Raw genomic sequence first — 14110 nt, 5'->3', positions numbered from 1 at the left:
AAACATCTCTAAATTCTTTTAGAGATGTAACACAGGAACAACCACAGGCTATAACTTCCAATTCATGATTTTATCTTGCCAGTATACTACCCATTAGAACAGGGGTCTCCAACCTGTGGACTGCAGCTATTGGTCACCGGGCCGTGTGAGTGGCTGGTCAGTGCACATGTGTGCACACGCACACAGCCATCTCGTGCAAGCATCATCATGAGCATCATGGGCATTCACAGATCACTTGCACAGGCATCATGGGTATTTGCGGCCCCACTCATGCAAGGAAACTGGCTGTTGGAGGGCCACAGAAATGTCCCCTAGCCTCAGATCCGGGCAGCAGCAGCCTGGAGAAGGCCTCTGGTGCCCAGGTTGGGCCACTGGAGGGCCACGGAAGCATCCCCCAACCTCAGATCCAGGCAGCAGTGGCCTGGAAAACGCCTCTAATGCCCCAATTCAGCCTCCAGAGGCATGCAGAAGTGTCCCCTGGCCTCAGATCCCGGTGGCAGCAGGAACTGTGGCAGAGAGGAGACGGATCTTTTAAACGTGAGTCTGGTGCGGCAGGAAGGGAGGGGGAAGCATGAAGTATATTAGTGGGTTGGGGAGGCCTTGGGGGCCTGTTCCATCACTAGGCCATCCATGGCCTTCCCCACCCTGAGATACCTCAATGAGCCGCGTGCATCTTAACAACCAAGGGAGTTACCTCATTTGAGGTACGAGATTCATTCCAAGTTTTCAAGTTACAAGTGGAATGGGCAAGCTCCATTATACTCGTAACTCGAGGACTACCTATAGTCAACCCATAAATTGCTCATTATAATCTTTGTTTTTATATTAATCCAGTAGACAATGAGATTGCTTCTAAAGTTCTGATCTTGAAACTTGATTAAACTGCTTCTCAATCAAGTGCATTAAGTGAAATCTCCCTAGCTATCTATAAATTAAAATGAAAAATGGCATCCATTAAGAGCAATAGAGTTTATTTTCTTTTATTTCATGTTTAGAAGAGGAAATTCAAAACTTAGGTTATTATATGAAAAAAATAGAAAAAAAGTTTTGGAGAGTCTTGTACATCAAGCAAAGAAATAAAGTGAACATCATTTGATCATTTAATTTTCAAAACATTTATGAGGATTTCTCTTGTGCAGGATTATTCTTCATTACAGTATCATCCTCTGCAGGTAATGGATTCAGATATGAAAGATTAAAACCACTCCTGTTACAAAATAAAATAAAAGTCTTGTATATTCTAAGAAATATGCATGAAACAATGTTTTTATTATTATTTATATCCTGCCTTTATTATTTTTGCAAATGGATAGCAAACACACATAATATTCCTTCCTCTTATTTTTCCCAGAACAACAATCCTGTGAGGATTGCGAGATAGTGACTGGCCCAAAGTCAATAAACTGGCTCTCATGTTCTATCTTGGCCAGACTTTTGTAAGAATTCTAAAACTTATGTCCCAGCATCTAGAACAGTGTTTCTCAACCTCAGCAATTTTAAGATATGGGACTTCAATTTCCACAGTTCTCCAGAAAACATGGGAGTTGAGGTCTACACAACTTAAAGTTGCTGGGATTGAGAAATACTGATCTAGATGGTGAAAGGTTAGGGAAGATTGTTTAAAACCATAAAAAGCTGACAGAGTATTATATTTACTCTAAATAATTTGCTTATTACAAATAATTTGTACAAAATTGTGACATCTAATAAAAGTTTTCAATGCTGATTTGTGTTGTTTGTTTCTTCAGTAAAGATTTGTCTTTCTTATGTTACTGCGACTTGCCAAAATAGTATTAATGTGAAACACTGTTTTTGTTTTGTTTCATTTTGGCTAATAACCAATATCTTTGGAAACTAAGCATGTCCTGGACTGTATCAGAGAACCTTTCAAGTGAATCTGCTGACACTCTGGATATCACATGTAACTGATTAAGAAAATGTGTGTACTTTAAATGAGGCTGCATTTAAATTAGAATACCTTAATTAATTAAATAGGTAATTACAGTAATCTTTTTGTGCTTTTGTTTTCATCTGATCTTTATTTCCTTTAACCAATTCTGCAATCTTTTTACAGCAGTAATGAAGACAAAATGGCTAAAAATTCTGGGAGTTTGTTAGAAAGAAATAATGACTATTATACTATTTAAAATAAATTCTGCTAGAAATGTACATAAAGTATCTGCAGGGTTGGAATGTTTTGCTTATGTTCAATGTAACTTCCAGTGCCACCCAGATATTCTTTGGCTGTAAAGCATGCTTATTTTTCATTCTTGAGGATTTGGGATAGATGAAAACTCACAGATATTGATTTCTCTCTCTGTCTCTCTCTGTCTCTCTCTCTCAACCCCTCCCCACCTCCCCACCTACTATTATTTGAACTACAAATATGCTGTTGTTTTCCCTAGACAGTTCTTTTATTGGACTATGTAGATATACAGACAATATATGATGATGGTGGGTGGTGATGATGACGCAAGCTTTGCAAAATAATGCAGAATAAATATATGGCAAAAGTTTGAAACTTCCTTGTTGCAATTCTTTTTCCCAATTAAAAATAACTGATGTAGCTTTATACTATCCCTATTTACATGTTTTGGAAGAAATCATTTTCCATGCTTAAAAATATTAATATTTATTATTATTGCAAGACAAAAACAAAAGGAGAGAGAAATAATACAGATGCATGGCTAAATATGCAAGCTATATTGGTTTATCAGGATATTGGTTATGAAAGCCCTTAAGAAGCTTAGCTGCCTTGATGTGTTTAAGGTCCACCCATTCAGTTTCAGAGGGAGGAAAGTCCATGCGACAAAATACTCGATGTTTACTGTTCAAAATGCTGTTCCCCCCTCAATCATGAGTGGCTCTAGTGGTGGTGGTGGTGGTGTTGGGTGTAGTGGGAACAGATTTTTGGGTCTTAAAAAACTGCAATGGAAAATGGGATGGATGTGCCTAAATGATTTAGGCAGTTCGAGTTCTACTGTAACTGGGTTGATAATCCCCTTAATGGGGAATGGGCCAACATACTTTGGTCCCAGTTTTTTGGAAGGTTGCCCAGACTACAGATATTTTGTAGACAGGTAAACACAGTCCCCTACTTTAAAGTCTTTGGGCTTTATTCACTTTTTATTGGCTTGTGTTTTGCAAGTTTTTCTTGTTTCGTCCACTGACTTTCTAACCACTGCCCAGGTATTCTGTAATTGAGTAACCCAATCCTTCAGCGATGTGATAGGAGGGGTGGCTAGGGGCAATTCAGGTATGGACACAAAGTCTTGTCCCATAGTCATTTTAAATGGGGTGAAACCCAGTGCTGCTATGTATGGAGTTGTTGTAAGCCATCTCAGCAAATGGCAGGAGGTCTGTCCAATTGTCCTAATAATAATTGATGTAACATTTCAGGTATTGTTCCAGGACCCCATTCAAATGTTCACAGCCCCCATTTGTTTCCAGATGATGACTGGAACTAAGTACCTGGGGCATTCCCAAGAGTTTTAGAAACTCCTACCAAAACTTTGAAATGAATTGCACTCCACAATCAGAGATTATTTGTTGCAGAGCACCGTGTAATCTAGAAACATGTTGAATGAACAGCTTAGACAAGGTGCGGGCAGAAGGAATATTTTGGCAGAGCATAAAATGTGATTGCTTAGAAAACAAGTCAGCGATCATGGTATTCCCTGAAGTTTCAAGGAGTTCCACTATGAAGTCCATGGAGATTTCCTTCCATGAGGCAGTAGGCTCTGCTATCGGCTGGAGGAGTCCTGGTATTTTCCCCTACTGCTGCTTTGCTGAGGCATATACTGGGCAACTGGGCACATAATTCTGAATGTCCTTTTTAAGCGATGGCCACCAAAACTGCAGCTTAATTAAGTGTAAAGTCTTTACAAAGCCAAGTTTTGGCTTTGCAGTTTTTGAGTCATGGCTTTTCTCCAAGATCAGCAATCTCTGGCTTTTGGGGACATATAGTTTGGCTCCTACCCAGGCCAGACCACTCTATATTGTACATTCATTTTTGTGGGCTTGGAACCATTTGTTCCCCTCTACTTCTGCCTCTAGGGTCACTTCTATCCATTCACCTATTTAGGGTTTCACCTTTGCCTATGCTCGAGTAGTTACTGGTGCTGCAAGCTGGCAGGAAGGGATAATGGGTTTAACTACCACTAGTTTAGAGCTGTTGTTTTGAGGCATTTTGGATAGTGCAACTGTTAAAAAATTATTTCCCCTATTTAGGGTTTCACCTTTGCCTGTACTCGGGTAGTTACTGGTGCTGCAAGCTGGCAGGAAGGGATGATGGGTTTAACTACCACTAGCTTAGAACTGTTGTTTTGAGGCATTTTGGATAGTTAAAAAAATATTTCCCCTAGGAGATACCAGGTGAAGTTGAACTAATTAAAGTACTAAGCCCATTGGATTTGCTTTGGTGACAACCTCCGGGGTTCTCTCAGGGCTTCTAGGTTTTTTGCTCCCTTCCAGGAAGTGCCTCCAAACTAGAGCACCAGCACATTGTGTAAGCCTCTTTTTCTCAAACTGCCCACTGAAACTCTGCATCAGTGAGTTTCTTGGAGGTATATGCACATGATTATAGGCTATCTTGGTTGTTTCTTTGTAAGATAACTGCCCCCACAGCCACATCATTAATGACTTAGATGAGGGAATAGAAGGGGAACTCATCAAATTTGCAAATGACACTAAACTGGCAGGAGTAGCTGACACCCCAGAAGACAAGCTTAGAATCCAAAAAGATCTTAACAAACTTGAACAATGGGTCCTATCCAACAAAATGAGTTTTAATGTGGAGAAATCAAAGTTTTACATTTAGGTAGGAAAAATCACGGGTACAAGTACAGATTGGGCAAGACCTGGCTCAAAAACAGCAATTGTGAGAGGGACCTTGGAGTCCTAGTGGATGATCACTTGACTATGAGCCAGCAGTGTGCCCTTCATTAAGGGCAACAGGTAGATGTTTTCCACACACACACCATTTAGCCCTCTATACTCCACACATAAACAAAGGGGCCCATCCTTTTTTTCCCAGAACAAAACTGGGGCAGCCACCCTGGGTCGGGGCAGCTGGATGAACCCACGTTTAAATTTTTTGTTTATAAAGGACTGTAATTCCTCCAGTTCTCTAAGAATCATTGAGTACAATTTGGGTTTAGGTAGCTTAGGCCCCGGCAGGATTTCTATGGGGTGGGAGTTCATCTGAATCTTTTTCGCTAAACACATCCCGCAGGACCCAGTACTCTGGTGGAATTTGGGAGTCAGCCTTCTTTCATTCCTACACTGCAACTCTCACCTCCTGCCTTAGCTTTGGACCCCTAAGTCCCTTCCCAGCTTTCCTTTTGCTTCAGCTTGCTGGATATAGGGGTTTCATTTCCATAGACATGTTAGTCCCAGCATCAGAGGTCTCCCCAATCCCTGGGGCTGTAATAAAACTCAGAGTCTCTGTGTGTACCTGTTAGAGAATTTTAATTTCTCTATTGGTAAAAAATAAATCAGAAGCTCTCACAGGTGACTGCATTTAGCTGATTCAAAATAACTTTATATTTATATAAAATATTTACAATACCATTCTTCTTTACAGCAACATATCTTAATGAAGACTTCTCACAGAGACAGATCAGAGACAAACCTTGAGACTGGAAATCCAGCTCCTAACTCAATACTCTTTTTGCACAGACTCAGTAGCACTTTCTTCACACTGGCTGACTGAGTTACAACATGACTCTTCCTGTTCATGAATATTCCAACACTCCTCCCTTCATGACAGGAAGAGACATCAGACCTATTGACTTTACACATTTTCCATAGTGAATACCACCCAATGGTTTAGTCATCATGTCTGCCAAATTATTTTCAGAAGAACAATGATGTAAACTAATCAATTTTCCTTTTACAGCTTCCCTGACATTACAATACTTAATGTCTACATGTTTACTTCTGTTCTTCACCCTGTCACCAGTTGCCATTTTTATACAGGCAGCATTGTCTTCAAATACCTTTACAGATTCTTTTACATTAATATTTAAATCTTGCAACAACTGTACATACCATGTTACTTCAGAACACAATTCAGATAAAGCAATAAACTCTGCTTCCGCTGTTGAAATAGCAACAGTTGTTTGTTTTCTGGACTTCCATCCAATCAGAGTCCCTCCAAACAATATTATAATCCCAGAATTTGATTTCCTTGTGTTTATGTCATTTGCATAGTCACTATCGACATAACACTTTAATTTCAATTCCTCAGTAATCTGTATTTGAAGACCCAAATTTATAGTTCCCTTTAAATATCTGAGAACCCTTTTTACACCCATCCAATGTAACTTTGTAGGTGCAGCAGTAAAACGACTCAAAATGCTTACTGGGCAAGCTATGTCTGGTCTGGACCACTGTGATAGATATAACAAACTCCCTATTGCTAAGTGATATATCTCTTAATCACAGGTTTCACCTTTGTCTGCACTTAAACTATTATAAAAATCCACACTCATGGGTGTGGGAGCAGTATTGCAATCCTTCATATTATATTTCTCCAATAACTGCTCAATTTTTCTCCTTTGACTGAGAATATAACCACCTTTTTCATTTTTCTGTATCTCTACACCAAGATAATTTTTTATTTCTCCCAAATTCTTTAATTCAAATTTCTTTCCTAATTTATCAGCAAATTCTTTGACTTGTGATGCATCCTTTGCAATGAAGCAAAGATCATCCACAAATGGTAACAGTAGACAATTCCCTCCTTGTAACTGTCCAGTATATATACAGTTATCAGCTTTGCAACTTTTAAATCCAAGATCCTTTAAAGCAGTATCTAAACAGATATTCCGTTTCTGGCTGACTGCTTCAGCCCATAAATAGCCTTGTTTAATTTATATACAATGTTAGGTTTTGCAATTTCATATCCTGGCGCTTGGATCATATAAATTTCTTCCTCTAACTCAGCACTGAGGAATGCAGTTGTGATATCAAAGTGCCAGATTTTATGTTTATATGCCGCTGCCAATGCCAGTCCTAATCTTATACTCTCACTTTTCACAGTTGGCGCAAATACTTCATTGTAGTGCACATTCTTTAATTGTGAAAAACCTTGTGCCACTAACCTGGCCTTATACTGTATATCATTATTTGGCAATACCTTTTTCTTATATACCCATTTAAAACCCACAGCTTTGGTTCCCTTTGGCAAAGTCATTGATTTAAATACTTCATGGTCTCCCATGCATTTCACCTCTTTATCCATGGCCTCCTTCCATTTTTCTTGTTCAGCTTTTGGTAATGCCAACACCTCTTTATAACTTCTTGGCTCATACCACACATTGCAAACCTTTACCTTGCTGGCAGAATACCTGTCAGGCGGAATTCCTTTATTACATCGCTCTGACCTATGTGGTATTAACTGCTCCTGTGTCTCAAGTCTTTCTGGTTTCATGTCTTGTTCAGCCTCTCCTCCCTGAACATTGACATCTTCAATTATTTTTTCATCATTAGATGAGTTATTGTCATTAAACAGATCACTGTCATTAAGTGAGACATACCCAGAATTTGCATTAATTCTGTCCCAATTTTGTTCTGCAAAATTAGCAGACCTTGAAATTATAATTCTTTTACTTCCATCGCTAAAGCGATATCCTTTTGACCCTGGCTCATAGCCCACAAACCTGAGCTTTCTTGCCTTTTGCTGTCCCTTTCTTCTGATTGCTTTTGGAATATGTACCCATGCAGTACTTCCAAAAATTCTCAAATGTGCCAGTGATGGCTTTCTCCCATATAGAATGGCATATGGAGTATTATTAATGGAGGAACTCCACAGCCTGTTAACTATATAATTAGCAGTCAATATGGCTTCTCCCCAATATGACCTGCTCAAACCAGAATCCTCCAATAATGAATCTTTCACTGTTTGCAAAACACCATTCCTTCTTTCAGCTACACCATTCTCTGCTGCTGTGTAAGGATTTGTACATCTGTGTCTTATCCCCAACTGCCCCAACCACTGTTGGAATTTAGTTGACATAAATTCAGTACCTCTGTCAGTTTGCAACTGACACACTTGTTGTCTGTACCTTCTCTCTACAAAACTTACCCACTGTTTGAATTGTTGTAGCACCTCTGTCTTTGCTCTAAGCAAATAGCAAAATGAATACCTGCTATAATCATCAACAATTACCAGTACATATTTTGCTCCTCCCAAACTGGCTTGCATAGGTCCCACCAGATCTGCATGGACCAGCTTTAGAACTCTTTTTGTTTGTCTTGTACTACATTTACTAACTGGGAATGCTTTTGACTTTGATGCTTTGCATACTGCACAGTCCAAATATGTTTTGCATCCCTTCAAATTTAACCCTTCTGCAAAATCTTGCATTTGCTGCAAAACTTTAAAGCTTGCATGGCCAAGTCTTCTATGCAGAAGATGAACACATGAATCATGCTCTGCAACATTCTTAAATATATGGGAACATTGAACCTTTTGTCCCTGCAATACATATAGATTATCTTCCTTTATGCCTTCTGCACAAATATGCCCATTCCTTTTGATGAGACACTTTCCATTTACAACAGTGGTTCTCAACCTTTCTAATGCCGCGACCCCATAATACAGTTCCCCATGTTGTGGTGACCCCCAACCGCTTATACATCACCGGATGCCAGGGGCGTGGCCAAAGAAAAGGGGGAAAAAATGGCGGACAGCCTTGTTTGGCGACCCCCGTGAAATGGTCATTTGACCCCAAATGGGGTCCCGACCCACAGGTTGAGAACCACTGATTTACAAAAATGACCTCAAAACTTTGTTTGTCTAAATTAGACACACTTAACAAATTATGTTCCATCTCAGGTACACAAAGCACATCGGTAAACTTTGATTCCAAATATGAAATTTTTACATCTCCTCTTCCAATGACTTTTGCTTTCTGACCATTTGCCAAAGCCACAGCTTCTTGTGCTACTGGAACAAACCTGCAAAATAATTCAGAGTCATTAACAATTGTTTGACTTGCCCCACTATCTATTAGCCACTTGTCTCTGTTGTTGCTATAGCAAACTTTTGCAATGCCAAAATGTTCCTTTTGCAAAACAGTTCTTTTTCTTTGCACTAATGTCTTTTGCTGCAAATTGTTCCTTTGCAAACAGTTCCTTTGCAAATGTGTCTTTTTTCCACAAATGTAGCAAGTCTTTTCCCACTCTGTGCTTGCTCTCTTCTTGCAAAATCTCTCCTTTGTTGCAATTTGGTCCAGGTCCGATCTGCTTGTTTCTTCTCCTCTGGAGACTTGCAGTCTGGATCCCCTCCTCAGGAATTTCTCCTCCTCATGGCTGCTTCTAAAATGGCACTTTATTTCTTCATTAAGCAAACATGCCTTTAAAGCCTCAAAATTTAAGTCTTGCTTTTCTTTGCACTAAAATATTGCAGAAACTGTATCCCAGGTTTTATCTAAACTGTTCAACACCAATAAAACCTTCTGGGACTCAGGGAATTTAATCCTACGTTGTTCTAAGTCCAAAAATAAACTTTGTATTTTATTTAAATGCTGTTCCACAGATTCACCTGGTTGCAAACAGGCTCTGTAAAGTTTTCTTGACAATTGCACTATGTTGCAAGCAGAAACATTCACGCGCACAGCTCTCAATTTCAACCATATCTCCTTTGCAGTCTTTAAATTTGCAACATTTAGAAATTGTGCATCATCTAAATTCAAGATGAGAAAAGCCATGGCTTGATCATGGCTTTTCTGATCAGCAGCTGCAAATACTTGTGGTGGATTTTCAACACTATACCACAACTCTTTAGCTTTCAGCAAACATTCCATTTTTGCAGCCCACACAATGTAATTCTTCTGGCCCAAACGAGGCACACAGCTTTCCTTAAATTCCATTGCAGCCATTCTGCTAATTCTGCCTTGTTCTTATACTTTCTAAACACAGGCAATTTCTTCCAGCTTTAAATTACAATGCAGTCCTTAGTAAGCTCTGGGCCCATAACCTGTTAGAGAATTTTAATTTCTCTATTGGTAAAAAATAAATCAGAAGCTCTCACAGTTGACTGCATTTAGCTGATTCAAAATAACTTTATATTTATATAAAATATTTACAATACCATTCTTCTTTACAGCAACATATCTTAATGAAGACTTCTCACAGAGACAGATCAGAGACAAACCTTGAGACTAGAAATCCAGCTCTTAACTCAATACTCTTTTTGCACAGACTCAGTAGCACTTTCTTCACATTGGCTGACTGAGTTACAACATGACTCTTCCTGTTCATGAATATTCCAAAGGTACCCTTATCTGCATTTCTATTGGCTCGGTAATGAACCTTGCTAGGATCCCACCTGCTGCAGAGCCATCTAGCTGACAGAGCGCCACTAGCACCTTGAGCAGTCTAAGTGTCATCCCTAGCTTTTCTACCAGGGCAGGATTGACCAGGCATTTGGTGCATCCTGAGACCAAAAGGATTGGTTAGATTTTCCAATCTCATTTTCCTGAGAACTGGACTACCAATTCAATAGGGACTGTCACCAGAGTGACCAGACCACTTATCAGGGGGTCATCGTCAGAGTTGGTGTCACTCTCCCCCGGGCCCTCTGCTGGGCTAGTTGAAATTCTTTCACCTTGAGGGATGGAGTGAACACTACAACCTCCACTCCTTCCAGGGCTTTCTCATGGGCTGGAGGTGATGGTTTGGCAGGCTTCCCGATAGGACCTGGGGTCATTTTCTGGGCAGGTCAGTTTGGTTTGCACTCGGTGGCCTGCTGCCTCTCCTTCCCATACTTGAAGTGGTGGAAAATCGCTGAGGGCTCTGGACAACCACCTGTGCTTTCAGTGTTTCCTTCTACTCCGGGAAGGATTTTTGCCTCGGCGATGCTTATTTGGGCTCGATCAATTTCTACCTCCTCTGCCAGAACATGAAAGGTGGTGGGGGGGTCAGGTTGCGGAACTATTGGATGTACTCGGTCACACTTCTTCACCCTAACTGATGGTCTTGATGCGGTCCCTGGCCCTGTGACACCACTGTTCCACGAGCTGCACTGGTTACCAGTTTGCTACTGGGTGCAATTCAAGGTGTTGGTGATCACCTGTAAAGCCCTTCATTGAATGGGCCCTGGTTATTTGAGGGCATCTCACCCCACTGGGATTAGCTAGTACCACTCGTGCTGGCAGAGAAGACATGCTGTGGGTCCCGTCAGTCCGAGTATTCTGGCTGGCTGGGTCCAGGAGAAGGGCCTTCTCTGCTGTTGTTGCTGTCCTCTGGAACATCTTGCCCTCCATGTAAGGTTGTCCCCAACCTTCCTATCCTTTTGTAAGGGCTTAAAGACATGGCTGTGCCAGTTGGCTTGGGGCTCCAATGGAGGATCAACCAATGGAGATAGTTGACTGAGTAATAACAGATCCCACTTTCCCCCCACTCTGCCCCCACCATCCCCATGTGTTTTTAGTTTTAATGTTTGTTTTTAACTTTTTATGTTTTAGATTTTATGTAACTGTAAGCCACCCAGAATATAAGGTCCTGCCTCAGCTAGTTCTCCCAAGAAAGCAGAACTCTTGAAAATGGCATTGTTTTAAAAGGAACTTTTATTGAAAGATAGTGAAAGCAGAGCGACAAGGCAAGATCTGAATATTCCTACATGAAAACATTACATTAAAACCCCTCCCAACTGCCCAACTGCCCAGTCCATTTCCAGCTAATCCAAAGGTGTGAAGTTGTTATGGGAACTGGAAACTGAGAGAACAATAAAGCATTGTTCCCAGGCATTGCATCTTCTCCTCACTGGAGTAGAGATAAGGCAGATGGCCGGAGGCATATCCCTCACCACTTTCACACCCAAAGAGATACATCAAAGTGCAGAAGAACAAAGTGAAAAAAACACATCACAGAAAACTCAAATATTCCCGCCTCCCAACAGAATGGCAGCGTCCCAATAAAGATCTGATTATGGTAAGATGGGCAGCCAACATTTTTATAAATAAATAAATTAAATAAATACCGTATTTTCCAGCGTATAAGACAACTGGGCGCATAAGACAACCCCCAACTTTTGAGAAGATTTTCATGGTTTAGATTAGAAAGTCGTCTTATATGTTGGAAAATACAGTATTTTCCGGTGTATAACATGACTGGGCATATAAGACAACCCCTGACTTTTGAGAAGATTTTCATGGTTTAGAAAGTCGACTTATATGCCGGAAAATACGGTAATAATGAATTAGAAATATCATTTGAAGTGGACTTCTGGTTCCAGTTTATGGGGTCTGCGGTCGTTTGAAGAGACTCGTCTCTTCGCCGACCGATTTTCATTCGCTGTAGACCCCGAAGGGGGTTGAAAGTCGCCCTGAAGGGGCGACCACCGATGAGGGGGCTTGCTGGTGACTGCGGGAGGGCGGCAGCTTCTCCCACGGCTCCAGCTGACTCCTTAGGGCCAACGGAGTAAAGATCATCCTGTAAGATGGCCGATCATCTAGCTGCACCAACCAAAAGTCACAAGAACATCTAAGCATCAAGAACCACCGCGGATGATCCAGGTGAGATCCTTCCTTTTCCTCTCTTCACCCTATTTTTTCCTCTTTTTTTGCCTGTAAAAAGCCTTCTTGGTACTACTTCCCTGCCCTAAGAGAGCGGCATTTATTTGAGTGGGAAGAAAAGTGTCAAACAAAAAGATAGAATAATTAACTTTATTGCCTATATTTTACTTTTAACTGGGCTCCCCAAAAAAACTTTTATAGAGCTTTTTTCTATCTATCTGTCTGTCTGTTTGTCTATCTATCTATCTATCTATCTATCTATCTATACAAAAAAGGAAAATTTGTTTTCTTGAAAGAATCTGACTCACTGGGGACATCTTGTGGTGAAACTTAAATACTGCAATTGCCTGCATTTACTTGGAGATGAGGTGGGTCTGACCTTCAAACTGTTGTAAAAGGGAAAAGATTAAGAAGTTTGCAGCTGTTGTGGGGGTGGACATTGGTTAACCCTGTTTAAATATAGCCTCCACTAAAAGATAAAAGGACTGCTTCTAACTATTATTGAAATGGAGAAACCTTACTTACTACTAAACTGTAAACTTATATTGGAAAAAAATCATGAAGCCACTGAGCAAGTATGTGCTAAAATAAAAGAGATTACTGCAGAATTAAGAATCAGAAACCTCACTACAAATCTTCAAACTGACTTTCAGACTTTGACTACCCTACAAGCCAAAATACATCAGAACATGAGGAATCTATATTACCTTATGAGCATCCTATTAAGACTTCTGAGGACCAAAAGGTAACTTCAACCAAAATATACACAACTCCAAAAACAACAGGAATTGATGTACAAACACGACTTATTGAGAATGATGATAACTTCAATAACCAACCATTAACCATAAAACTGGATACAACTGAATGCTTTATTCAACTGAATCAAACATTGAGATTTGAACTTTTAAAGCAACAAGGGTCTATCTACAATGGAATCAGGCATCGAAAACAGAGGATGGGATGTCTTCCATTGACTCAAATGACATCACAAGGAATAAAGGGAGATCTATCTGCTGAAATAGAAGCTTTGTTATGGAAACTGGTTTGGCACAAAAAGAAAGCCAAAATAAGACTAAAAAAAGAGATTTAAAACTACATGTAATGGGTCAAAAAGGTTTTGTAGATACGGATTGATTCAAGATTTAAGAGTTAGAATTAGAAGCGAGAGAATTTGTGACTAGTAGAATATATATTTGAAATAGAATAAGAATGTACTTTCTGAAATAAGATGTTTATTTTACTTATGGAAACTATTCTATAATAACAAGAATAAGAAATTATAAGATGATATTTTGTGTAATATTATGTATCTTTTAGATATGATAATTATTCGGATGAGAGTTAAATTCTATTTAATGGATGGAAGGGATTTTGTGTTTTGTTTTGTTTTGATATAGAAATAGATTGATTGATAGATTATATATAGAGAGAGTAATGTTTTTTTTTTTTAACTAGGATATTATGGAAGAAGATATAAGAGAGATTTCTGATAAAATTATTGACTCATTAGATTAAGAATTAGAATACATTTGGAAATATTTGAATGCTATTGCTATTTATAGAAGGGATACCCAAAGTGTTGT

The 14110-nt window shown here is 39.7% G+C and overlaps 1 protein-coding gene across 7 annotated transcripts in view; it reads right to left on the bottom strand.

The window, feature by feature from the left end:
• Positions 1 to 14110, bottom strand: part of CNTN1 (contactin 1) — a 370454-nt gene that overhangs the window by 154135 nt on the left and 202209 nt on the right. The window lies entirely within an intron of this gene.

Source organism: Crotalus tigris, unplaced genomic scaffold (genome assembly GCF_016545835.1).
Source record: "Crotalus tigris isolate CLP2741 ecotype Arizona unplaced genomic scaffold, ASM1654583v1 scf7180000017753.6788120, whole genome shotgun sequence".
Lineage (NCBI taxonomy): Eukaryota > Metazoa > Chordata > Lepidosauria > Squamata > Viperidae > Crotalus > Crotalus tigris.
This window is presented reverse-complemented; position numbering and strand designations above follow the sequence as displayed.